The following is a 13749-nucleotide window of genomic DNA, read 5'->3' on the forward strand; positions in this document are numbered from 1 at the left end:
ATAGGTTCCAGAGCGGGCACTTGGACTATCTAGGTTCCCTAGCGGGCACTTGTACTATGTAGGTTTATTAGCGGACACCTGGACGATCTAGGTGAACTAGCGGGTACTTGGATTATGTAGGTTAACCAGCGGGCCCTTGAACTATGTAGATTAACTAGCGGCACTTGGACTATCTACATTAACTAGCGGGCACTTGGACTATATAGGCTAACGAGGGGGGCCTTGGACTATGTAGGTTCCCTAGCGGGCACTTGGACTCTATATGTTCCCTACGGACACTTGAACTATGTAAGTTAACTACCGGGCACTTGGACTATGTAGGTTAACTAGAGGGCCCTTGGACTACCTAGGTTACCTAGCGGGCACTTGGACTATGTAGGTTAACTACCGGGCACTTGCACTATATAGGTTACCGAACGGGCATTTGGATTATGTAGGTAACCTAGCGGGCACTTGGAGAGTCTAGGTTACCTAGCGGGCACTTGGACTTCTAGGTTAAAGAACGGGCACTTGGACTATGTATGTTGCATAGCGGGCAATTGGACTATCTAGGTTAGGTAACGGGCACGAGAACTATCTAGGTTACCTAGCTGGCACTTGAACTATCTACGTTATAGCGGGTTCTTGGAGTATGTAGGTTACCTTGCGGGCTGTTGGAGTATCTAAGTTACCAAGCGGGCACTGGGACTATCTAGGTTAACTAACGGGCACTTGGAATATGTAGGTTCCTTAGCGGGCCCTTGGAATATGTAGGTTCCCTAGTGAGCACTTGGACTATGTGGGTTCCCTAGCGGGCATTTGGACTATCTAGGTTAAATAACGGGCACTTGGACTATGTAGGATCCCAAGCGGGCACTTGGATTATGTAGGTTCCCTATCAGGCACTTGGACTATGTAGGTTACCTAGCGGGCATTAGGATTATGTAAGTTACCTAGCGGGCACTTGGTCTATATAGGTTACCTAGCAGGCACTTTGACTCTCTAGGTTAACTAACGGGCACTTGGACTATGCAGGTTGCCTAGCAGGTACTTGGATTATGTAGGTTCCCTATCGGGCACTTGTACTATGTAGGTTAACTAGCAGGCATTTGGATTATGTAGGTTAACTAGCGGGTATTTGGACTATGTAGGTTACCTAGCGGGCACTTGGACTATATAGGTTCCCTATCGGGCATTTGGACTATGTAGGTTAACTAGTGGGCACTTGGACTATCTAGGTTACCTAGCAGGCACTTGGACTATGTAGGTTAACTAGCGGGCACTTGGACTATCTAGGTTACCTAGCGGGCACTTGGACTATGTACGTTCCCTAGCGGGCACTTGGACTATCTACGTTACCTAGCGAGCACTTGGACTATGTACGTTACCTAGCGGGCACTTGGACTATGTAGGTTACCTAGCGGGCACTTGGACTGTCTAGGTTAACTAGCGGGCATTTGGACTATTACGGCCCCTAGCGGGCATTTGGACTATATTCCTTACCTCGCGGGCACTTGGACTATGTAGGTTAACGAACGGGCACATGGACTATGTAGGTAACCTAGTGATCACTTGAACTGTCTTGGTTACCTAGCGTGCACTTAGATTATGTAGGTTAACTAGCGGGCACTTGAACTATCTAGGTTAACTAGTGGGCATTTGGACTATTTAGATTACCTAGCGGGCACTTGGACTATGTAGGCTTACTAGGGGGCCCTTTGACGATCTAGGTTACCTAGCGGGTACTTGAACTATGTAGGTTACCTAGCGGGTACTTGACCTATCTAGGTTACCTAGCGGGCACTTGGATTATGTACATTCCCTAGTGGGCACTTGGACTATCCAGGTTAACTAGCGGACACTTGGACCATCTAGGTTAACTAGAGGGCCCTTGGACTATGTACGTTCCCTAGCGGGAACTTGGACTATCTATGTTACCTAGCGGGCACTTGGACTATGTACGTTTCCTAGCGGGTACTTGGACTAGATATGTTCCCTAGCGGGCACTTGGTCTATCTAGGTTAACTAGCGGGCACTTGGACTATCTAGGTTAACTAGTGAGCACTTGGACTATCTAGGTTAACTAGCGGGCATTTGGACTATTAGGGCCCCTAGCGGGCATTTGGACTATATTGGTTACCTAGCGGGCACTTGGACTATGTAGGTTAACTAGCGGGCACTTGGACTATCTAGGTTAACTAGCAGGCCCATGGAGGATGTAGGTTAACTAGCGGTCCCTTGGAATATGTAGGTTAACTAGCGGGCCCTTGGACTATGTAGGTTACCTAGCGGGCACTTGAACGATCTAGGTTAACTAGCGGGTACTTGGACTTTGTAGGTTAACTATCGGGCCCTTGCACTATGTGGATTAACTAGCGGCACTTGGACTATCTACATTAACTAGCGGGCCCTTGGACTATGTAGATTCCCTAGCGAGCACTTGGACAATGTATGTTCCAGCGCGGGCACGTGGAATATGTAGGTTCCCTGGCAGGCACTTGGACTATGTAGGTTCCAGAGTGGGCACTTGGACTAACTAGATTCCCGAGCGGGCACTTGTACTATGTAGATTAACTAGCGGACACTTGGACGATCTAGGTTAACTAGCGGGTACTTGGACTATGTAGGTTAACTAGCGGGCCCTTGAACTCTGTAGATTAACTAGCGGAACTTGGACTATCTACATTAACTAGCGGGCCCTTGGACTATGTAGATTCCCTAGCGGGCACTTGGACTATGTATGTTCCCTAGCGGGCACTTGGGCTATGTATGTTCCTTTTGGACACTTGAACTATGTAAGTTAACTACCGGGCACTTGGACTATGTAGGTTAACTAGCGGGCCCTTGGACTATCTAGGTTACCTAGCGGGCCCTTGGACTATGTAGATTAAATAGCGGCATTTGGACTATCTACGTAAACTAGCGGGCCCTTGGACTATGGAGATTCCCTAGCGGGCATTTGGACTATATAGATATACTAGCGGGCACTTAGACTTTGTAGGTTACCTAGCGGACACTTGGACTATCTAGGTTACCTAGCTGGCACTTGAACTATCTTCGTTACCTAACGGGCACTTGGACTATGTAGGTTCCCTAGCGGGCACTTGGATTATGTATGTTCCCTATCGGGCACTTGGACTATGTAGGGTACATAGCGGGCACTTGGACTATGTAGGTTCCCTATCGGGCACTTGGAGAATGTAGGTTAACTAGGGGGCACTAGGACTATGTAGGTTTCCTAGCGGGCCCTTGGACTACCTAGGTTACCGAGCGGGCATTTGGACTATGTATGCTCCCTAGTGGTCATTTGGACTATATAGATTACCTAGCGGGCACTTAGACTTTGTAGGTTACCTAGCGGGCACTTAGACTATCTAGGTTACCTAGCTGGCACTTGAACTATCTTCGTTACCTAGCGGGTACTTGGAGTATGTAGGTTACCTACCGGGCTGTTGGACTATCTAGGTTACCTAGCGGGGACTGGGACTATCTAGGTTAACTAACGGGCACTTGGACTATGTAGGTTCCCTAGCGGGCCCATGGACTATTTAAGTTCCCTAGCGGGCACTTGGACTATGTGGGTTCCCTAGCGGGCATTTGGACTATCTAGGTTACCTAACGGGCACTTGGACAATGTAGGTTCCCTAGTGGGCACTTGGATTATGTAGGTTGCCTATCGGGCACTTATACTATGTAGGTTAACTAGCGGGCATTTGGACTATGTAGGTTACCTAGCAGGCACTTGGACTATGTAGGTTCCCTATCAGGCATTTTGACTATGTAGGTTACCTAGCGGGCCCTTGGACTATCTAGGTTACCTAGGGGGAACCTGGACTATGTAGGTTAACTACTGGGCACTTGGACTACCTAGGCTACATAGCAGGCACTTGGACTATCTAGGTTACCTAGCGGGCACTTGGACTATGTCCGTTCCCTAGCGGGCACTTGGACTATCTATGTTACCTAGCGGGCACTTGGACTAGGTACGTTTCCTAGCGGGTACTTGGAGAAGATAGGTTCCCTAGCGGGCACTTGGTCTATCTAGGTTAACTAGCGGGCACTTGGACTATCTAGGTTAACTAGCGAGCACTTGGACTATCTAGGTTAACTAGCGGGCATTTGGACAATTATGGCCCCTAGCAAGCATTTGGACTATATTGGTTACCTAGCGGTCATTTGGACTATGTAGGTTAACGAACGGGCACTTGGACTATGGAGGTAACCTAGTGGTCACTTGAACTGTCTAGGTTACCTCGCGGGCACTTGGACTATGTAGGTTAACTAGCGGGCACTTGGACTATCTAGGTTAACTAGCGGGCCCTTGGACGATGTAGGTTAACTAGCGGCCCCTTGGACTATGTAGGTCAACTAGCGGGCCCTTGGACTATGTAGGTTACCTAGCGGGCACTTGGACGATCTAGGTTAACTAGCGGGTACTTGGACTATGTAGGTTAACTAGCGGCACTTGGACTATCTACGTTAACTAGCGGGCCCTTGGAGTATGTAGATTCCCTAGCGGGCACTTGGAATATGTATGATCCAGCGTGGGCACTTGGACTATGTAGGTTCCCTAGCAGGCACCTGGACTATGTAGGTTCTAGAGCGGGCACTTGGACTAACTAGATTCCCGAGCGGGCTCTTGTACTATGTAGATTAACTAGCGGACACTTGGACGATCTCGGTTAACTAGTGGGTACTTGGACTATGTAGGTTAACTAGCGGGCCCTTGAACTATGCAGATTAACTAGCGGAACTTGGACTATCTACATTAACTAGCGGGCCCTTGGACTATGTAGATTCCCTAGCGGGCACTTGGACTATGTATGTTCCCTAGCGGGCACGTGGACTATGTATGTTCCCTATGGACACTTGAACTATGTAAGTTAATTACCGGGCACTTGGACTATGTAGGTTAACTAGAGGGCCCTTGGACTATCTAGGTTACCTAGTGGGCACTTGGACTATGTAGGTAAGCTAGCGGGCACTTGGACAGTCTAGGTTACCTAGCGGGCACTTGGACTTCTAGGTTAACGAACGGGCACTTGGACTATGTATGTTGCATAGCGGGCAATTGGACTATCAGGTTAGGTAATGGGCACATGGACTATCTAGGTTACCTAGTGGGAACTTGGACTATGTAGGTTACCTAGCGGGCACTTGGACTATCTAGGTTACTTAACGGGCACTTGAACTGTCTAGGTTTCTTAGCGAGCACTTGGACGATCTAGGGTAACTAGAAGGCACTTGGACTATCTAGGTTAACTAGCGTGCACTTGGACTATCTAGGTTAACTAGCGGGCACTTGGATGATCAATGTTAACTAGCGGGCACTTGGACTATCTAGGTTAGCTAACGGGCACTTGGACTAAGTACATCCCCTGGTGGGCACTTGGACACTCTAGGTTAACTAACAGGCACTAGGAATATCTAGGTTAACTAGCGGGGACTAGGACTATCAAAGTTAACAAGTGAGCCCTTGGACTATGTAGGCTAACTAGCGGGCCCTTGGACTATCTAGGTTACCTAGCGGGCACTTGGACTATATAGGTTACCTAGCGGGCACTTGGATTATGTAGGTTACCTAGTGGGCACTTGGACTATGTAGGTTAACTAGCGGGCCCTTGGACTATGTAGATTAACTAGCGGCACTTGGACTATCTACATTAACTAGCGGTCCCTTGGACTATGTAGATTCCCTAGCGGGCACCTCGACTGTATATTTTCCAGAGCGGGCACTTGGACTATGTAGGTTCCAGAGCGGGCACTTGGACTATCTAGGTTCCCTAGCGGGCACTTGTACTATGTAGGTTAATTAGCGGACACCTGGAAGATCTAGGTTAACTAGCGGGTACTTGGATTATGTAGGTTAACCAGCGGGCCCTTGAACTATGTAGATTAACTAGCGGCACTTGGACTATCTACATTAACTAGCGGGCACTTGGACTATGTAGGTTCCCTAGCGGGCACTTGGACCCTATATGTTCCCTACGGACACTTGAACTATGTAAGTTAACTACCGGGCACTTGGACTATGTAGGTTAACTAGAGGGCCCTTGGACTACCTAGGTTACCTAGCGGGCACTTGGACTATGTAGGTTAACTACCGGGCACTTGCACTATCTAGGTTACCGAACGGGCATTTGGACTATGTAGGTAACCTAGCGGGCACTTGGAGAGTCTAGGTTACCTAGCGGGCACATGGACTTCTAGGTTAAAGAACGGGCACGTGGACTATGTATGTTGCATAGCGGGCAATTGGACTATCTAGGTTAGGTAACGGGCACGAGAACTATCTAGGTTACCTAGCTGGCACTTGAACTATCTACGTTATAGCGGGTTCTTGGAGTATGTAGGTTACCTTGCTGGCTGTTGGAGTATCTAAGTTACCAAGCGGGCACTGGGACTAATTAGGTTAACTAACGGGCACTTGGAATATGTAGGTTCCCTAGCGGGCCCTTGGAATATGTAGGTTCCCTAGCGAGCAATTGGACTATGTGGGTTCCCTAGCGGGCATTTGGACTATCTAGGTTAAATAACGGGCACTTGGACTATGTAGGATCCCTAGCGGGCACTTGGATTATGTAGGTTCCCTATCAGGCACTTGGACTATGTAGGTTACCTAGCGGGCATTAGGACTATGTAAGTTACCTAGCGGGCACTTGGTCTATATAGGTTACCTAGCAGGCACTTTGACTCTCTAGGTTAACTAACGGGCACTTGGACTATGCAGGTTGCCTAGCAGGTACTTGGATTATGTAGGTTCCCTATCGGGCACTTGGACTATGTAGGTTAACTAGCAGGCATTTGGACTATGTAGGTTAACTAGCGGGTATTTGGACTATGTAGGTTACCTAGCGGGCACTTGGACTATCTAGGTTACCTAGCAGGCACTTGGACTATGTAGGTTAACTAGCGGGCACTTGGACTATCTAGGTTACCTAGCGGGCACTTGGACTATGTACGTTCCCTAGCGGGCACTTGGAATATCTACGTTACCTAGCGAGCACTAGGACTATGTACGTTACCTAGCGGGCACTTGGACTATGTACGTTTCCTAGCGGGTACTTGTACTAGTAGGTTCCCAGCGGGCACTTAGTCTATCTAGGTTAACTAGCGGGCACTTGGACTGTCTAGGTTAACTAGCGGGCATTTGGACTATTACGGCCCCTAGCGGGCATTTGGACTATATTGGTTACCTCGCGGGCACTTGGACTATGTAGTTTAACGAACGGGCACATGGACTATGTAGGCAACCTAGTGATCACTTGAACTGTCTTGGTTACCTAGCGGGCACTTAGACTACGTAGGTTAACTAGCGGGCACTTGGACTATCTAGGTTAACTAGTGGGCATTTGGACTATTTAGATTACCTAGCGGGCACTTGGACTATGTAGGCTTACTAGGGGGCCCTTTGACGATCTAGGTTACCCAGCGGGTACTTGAACTATGTAGGTTACCTAGCGGGTACTTGAACTATCTAGGTTACCTAGCAGGCACTTGGATTATGTACATTCCCTAGTGGGCACTTGGACTATCCAGGTTAACTAGCGGACAATTGGACTATCTAGGTTAACTAGTGGGGCCTTGGACTATGTACGTTCCCTAGCGGGCACTTGGACTATCTATGTTACCTAGCGGGCACTTGGACTATGTACGTTTCCTAGCGGGTACTTGGACTAGATATGTTCCCTAGCGGGCACTTGGTCTATCTAGGTTAACTAGCGGGCACTTGGACTATCTAGGTTAACTAGTGAGCACGTGGACTATCTAGGTTAACTAGCGGGCATTTGAACTATTAGGGCCCCTAGCGGGCATTTGGACTATATTGGTTACCTAGCGGGCAGTTGGACTATGTAGGTTAACTAGCGGGCACTTGGACTATCTAGGTTAACTAGCAGGCCTTTGGACGATGTAGGTTAACTAGCGATCTCTTGGAATATGTAGGTTAACTAGCGGGCCCTTGGACTATGTAGGTTACCTAGCGGGCACTTGGACGATCTAGGTTAACTAGCGGGTACTTGGACTTTGTAGGTTAACTATCGGGTCCTTGCACTATGTGGATTAACTAGCGGCACTTGGACTATCTACATTAACTAGCGGGCCCTTGGACTATGTAGATTCCCTAGCGAGCACATGGACAATGTATGTTCCAGCGCGGGCACTTGGAATATGTAGGTTCCCTGGCAGGCACTTGGACTATGTAAGTTCCAGAGTGGGCACTTGGACTAACTAGATTCCCGAGCGGGCACTTGTACTATGTAGATTAACTAGCGGACACTTGGACGATCTAGGTTAACTAGCGGGTACTTGGACTATGTAGGTTAACTAGCGGGCCCTTGAACTGGGTAGATTAACTAGCGGAACTTGGACTATCTACATTAACTAGAGGGCCCTTGGACTATGTAGATTCCCTAGCGGGCACTTGGACTATGTATGTTCCCTAGCGGGCACTTGGGCTATGTATGTTCCCTATGGACACTTGAACTATGTAAGTTAACTACCGGGAACTTGGACTATGTAGGTTAACTAGCGGGCCCTTGGACTATCTAGGTTACCTAGCGGGCCCTTGGAATATGTAGATTAACTAGCGGCATTTGGACTATCTACGTTAACTAGCGGGGCTTGGACTATGTAGATTCCCTAGCGCGCATTTGGACTGTATAGATATACTAGCGGGCACTTAGACTTTGTAGGTTACCTAGCAGACACTTGGACTATCTAGGTTACCTAGCTGGCACTTGAACTATCTTCGTTACCTAACGGGCACTTGGACTATGTAGGTTCCCTAGCGGGCACTTGGATTATGTATGTTCCCTATCGGGCACTTGGACTATGTAGGGTACATAGCGGGCACTTGGACTATGTAGGTTCCCTATCGGGCACTTGGAGAATGTAGGTTAACTAGGGGGCACTTGGACTATGTAGGTTTCCTAGCGGGCCCTTGGACTACCTAGGTTACCGAGCGGGCATTTGGACTATGTATGCTCCCTAGTGGTCATTTGGACTATATAGATTACCTAGCGGGCACTTAGACTATCTAGGTTACCTAGCTGGCACTTGAACTATCTTCGTTACCTAGCGGTTACTTGGAGTATGTAGGTTACCTACCGGGCTGTTGGACTATCTAGGTTACCTAGCGGGGACTGGGACTATCTAGGTTAACTAACGGGCACTTGGACTATGTAGGTTCCCTAGCGGGCCCATGGACTATTTAAGTTCCCTAGCGGGCACTTGGACTATGTGGGTTCCCTAGCGGGCATTTGGACTATCTAGGTTACCTAACGGGCACTTGGACAATGTAGGTTCCCTAGTGGGCACTTGGATTATGTAGGTTGCCTATCGGGCACTTATACTATGTAGGTTAACTAGCGGGCATTTGGACTATGTAAGTTACCTAGCAGGCACTTGGACTATGTAGGTTCCCTATCAGGCATTTTGACTATGTAGGTTACCTAGCGGGCCCTTGGACTATCTAGGTTACCTAGGGGGAACCTGGACTATGTAGGTTAACTACTGGGCACTTGGACTACCTAGGCTACTTAGCAGGCACTTGGACTATCTAGGTTACCTAGCGGGCACTTGGACTATGTCCGTTCCCTAGCGGGCACTTGGACTATCTATGTTACCTAGCGGGTACTTGGACTATGTACGTTTCCTAGCAGGTACTTGGAGTAGATAGGTTCCCTAGCGGGCACTTGGTCTATCTAGGTTAACTAGCGGGCACTTGGACTATCTAGGTTAACTAGCGCGCACTTGGACTATCTAGGTTAACTAGCGGGCATTTGGACTATTAGGGCCCCTAGCAAGCATTTGGACTATATTGGTTACCTAGCGGTCATTTGGACTTTGTAGGTTAACGAACGGGCACTTGGACTATGTAGGTAACCTAGTGGTCACTTGAACTGTCTAGGTTACCTCGCGGACACTTGGACTAGGTAGGTTAACTAGCGGGCACTTGGACTATCTAGGTTAACTAACGGGCCCTTGGACGATGTTGGTTAACTAGCGGGCCCTTGGACTATGGAGGTCAACTAGCGGGCCCTTGGACTATGTAGGTTACCTAGTGGGCCCTTGGACGATGTAGGTTAACTAGCGGGTACTTGGACTATGTAGGTTAACTAGCAGGCCCTTGGACTATGTTGATTAACTAGCGGCACTTGGACTATCTACGTTAACTAGCGGGCCCTTGGACTATGTAGATTCCCTAGCGGGCACTTGGACTATGTATGATCCAGCGCGGGCACTTGGACTATGTAGGTTCCCTAGCAGGCACTTGGACTATGTAGGTTCTAGAGCGGGCACTTGGACTAACTAGATTCCCGAGCGGGCTCTTGTACTAGGTAGATTAACTAGCGGACACTTGGACGATCTAGGTTAACTAGTGGGTACTTGGACTATGTAGGTTAACTAGCGGGCCCTTGAACTATGCAGATTAACTAGCGGAACTGGGACTATCTACATTAACTAGCGGGCCCTTGGACTATGTAGATTCCCTAGCGGGCACTTGGACTATGTATGTTCCCTAGCGGGCACTTGGGCTATGTATGTTCCCTATGGACACTTGAACTATGTAAGTTAACTACCGGGCACTTGGACTATGTAGGTTAACTAGCGGGCCCTAGGACTATGTAGATTAACTAGCGGCATTTGGACTATCTACGTTAACTAGCGGGCCCTTGGACTATGGAGATTCCCTAGCGGGCATTTGGACTATATAGATATACTAGCGGGCACTTAGACTTTGTAGGTTACCTAGCAGACACTTGGACTATCTAGGTTACCTAGCTGGCACTTAAACTATCTTCGTTACCTAGCGGGTACTTGGAGTATGTAGGTTACCTAGCGGGCACTTGGACTATGTAGGGTACCTAGCGGGCACTTGGACTATGTAGGTTCCCTATCGGGCACTTGGAGAATGTAGGTTAACTAGGGGGCACTAGGACTATGTAGGTTTCCTAGCGGGCCCTTGGAATACCTAGGTTACCGAGCGGGCATTTGGACTATGTATGCTCCCTAATGGTCATTTGGACTATATAGATTACCTAGCGGGCACTTAGACTTTGTAGGTTACCTAGCGGGCACTTAGACTATCTAGGTTACCTAGCTGGCACTTGAAATATCTTCGTTACCTAGCGGGTACTTGGAGTATGTAGGTTACCTAGCGGGCACTTGGACTATCTAGGTTACCTAGCGGGGACTGGGACTATCTAGGTTAACGAACGGGCACTTGGACTTTGTAGGTTCCCTAGCGGGCCCATGGACTATTTAAGTTCCCTAGCGGGCACTTGGACTATGTGGGTTCCCTAGCGGGCATTTGGACTATCTAGGTTACCTAACGGGCACTTGGACAATGTAGGTTCCCTAGCGGGCACTTGGATTATGTAGGTTGCCTATCGGGCACTTGTACTATGTAGGTTAACTAGCGGGCATTTGGACTATGTAGGTTACCTGGCATGCACTTTGACTATGTAGGTTCCCTATCGGGCATTTTGACTATGTAGGTTACCTAGCGGGCCCTTGGACTATCTAGGTTACCTAGGGGGAACCTGGACTATGTAGGTTAACTACTGGGCACTTGGACTACCTAGGTTACTTAGCAGGCACTTGGACTATCTATGTTACCTAGCGGGCACTTGGACTATGTACGTTCCCTAGCGGGCACTTGGACTATCTATGTTACCTAGCGGGCACTTGGACTATGTACGTTTCCTAGCGGGTACTTGGACTAGATAGGTTACCTAGGGGGCACTTGGACTGTGTACGTCCCCTAGTGGGCACTTGGACTATCTAGGATAACTAACGTGCACTAGGACTATCTACGTTAACTAGCGGGCCCTTGGACTATGTAGATTCCCTAGCGGGCACTTGGACTATGTATGATCCAGTGCGGGCACTTGGACTATGTAGGTTCCCTAGCAGGCACTTGGACTATGTAGGTTCTAGAGCGGGCACTTGGACTAACTAGATTCCCGAGCGGGCTCTTGTACTAGGTAGATTAACTAGCGGACACTTGGACGATCTAGGTTAACTAGTGGGTACTTGGACTGTGTAGGTTAACTAGCGGGCCCTTGAACTATGCAGATTAACTAGCGGAACTTGGACTATCTAGGTTAACTAGCGAGCACTTGAACTATCTAGGTTAACTAGCGGGCACTTGGACTATGTACGTTTCCTAGCGGGTACTTGGACTAGATAGGTTCCCTAGCGGGCACTTGGTCTATCTAGGTTAACTAGCAGGCACTTGGACTATCTAGGTTAACTAGCGAGCACTTGGACTATCTAGGTTAACTAGCGGGCATTTGGATTATTATGGCCCCTAGCAAGCATTTGGACTATATTGGTTACCTAGCGGTCATTTGGACTATGTAGGTTAACGAACGGGCACTTGGACTATGTAGGTAACCTAGTGGTCACTTGAACTGTCTAGGTTACCTCGCGGGCACTTGGACTATGTAGGTTAACTAGCGGGCACTTGGACTATCTAGGTTAACTAGGGGGCCCTTGGACGATGTAGGTTAACTAGCGGGCCCTTGGACTATGTAGGTCAACTAGCGGGCCCTTGGACTATGTAGGTTACCTAGCAGGCACTTGGACGATCTAGGTTAACTAGCGGGTACTTGGACTATGTAGGTTAACTAGCAGGCCCTTGGACTATGTTGATTAACTAGCGGCACTTGGACTATCTACGTTAACTAGCGGGCCCTTGGACTATGTAGATTCCCTAGCGGGCACTTGGACTATGTATGATCCAGCGCAGGCACTTGGACTATGTAGGTTCCCTAGCAGTCACTTGGACTATGTAGGTTCTAGAGCGGGCACTTGGACTAACTAGATTCCCGAGCGGGCTCTTGTACTATGTAGATTATCTAGCGGACACTTGGACGATCTAGGTTAACTAGTGGGTACTTGGACTATGTAGGTTAACTAGCGGGCCCTTGAACTATGTAGATTAACTAGCGGAACTTGGACTATCTACATTAACTAGCGGGCCCTTGGACTATGTAGATTCCCTAGCGGGCACTTGGACTATGTATGTTCCCTAGCGGGAACGTGGACTATGTATGTTCCCTATGGACACTTGAACTATGTAAGTTAACTACCGGGCACTTGGACTATGTAGGTTAACTAGCGGGCCCTTGGACTATCTAGGTTACTTAGCGGGCACTTGGACTATGTAGGTAAGCTAGCGGGCACTTGGACAGTCTAGGTTACCTAGCGGGCACTTGGACTTCTAGGTTAACGAACGGGCACTTGGACTATGTATGTTGCATAGCGGGCAATTGGACTATCAGTTTAGGTAATGGGCACTTGGACTATCTAGGTTACCTAGTGGGAACTTGGACTATGTAGGTTACCTTGCGGGCACTAGGACTATCTAGGTTACTTAACGGGCACTTGAACTGTCTAGGTTTCTTAGCAAGCACTTGGACGATCTAGGGTAACTAGAAGTCACTTGGACTATCTAGGTTAACTAGCGTGCACTTGGACTATCTAGGTTAACTAGCGGGCACTTGGATGATCAATGTTAACTAGCGGGCACTTGGACACTCTAGGTTAACTAACAGGCACTAGGAATATCTAGGTTAACTAGCGGGGACTACGACTATCAAAGTTAACAAGTGAGCCCTTGGACTATGTAGGCTAACTAGCGGGCCCTTGGACTATCTAGGTTAACTAACGGGCACTTGGTATATGCAGGTAACCTAGCGGGCACTTGGACTGTCTAGGTTACCTAGCGGGCACTTGGACTTCTAGGTTAACGAACGGGCA

This window comes from Tenrec ecaudatus (assembly GCF_050624435.1).
Source record: "Tenrec ecaudatus isolate mTenEca1 chromosome 7 unlocalized genomic scaffold, mTenEca1.hap1 SUPER_7_unloc_4, whole genome shotgun sequence".
Taxonomy (NCBI): Eukaryota; Metazoa; Chordata; class Mammalia; order Afrosoricida; family Tenrecidae; genus Tenrec; species Tenrec ecaudatus.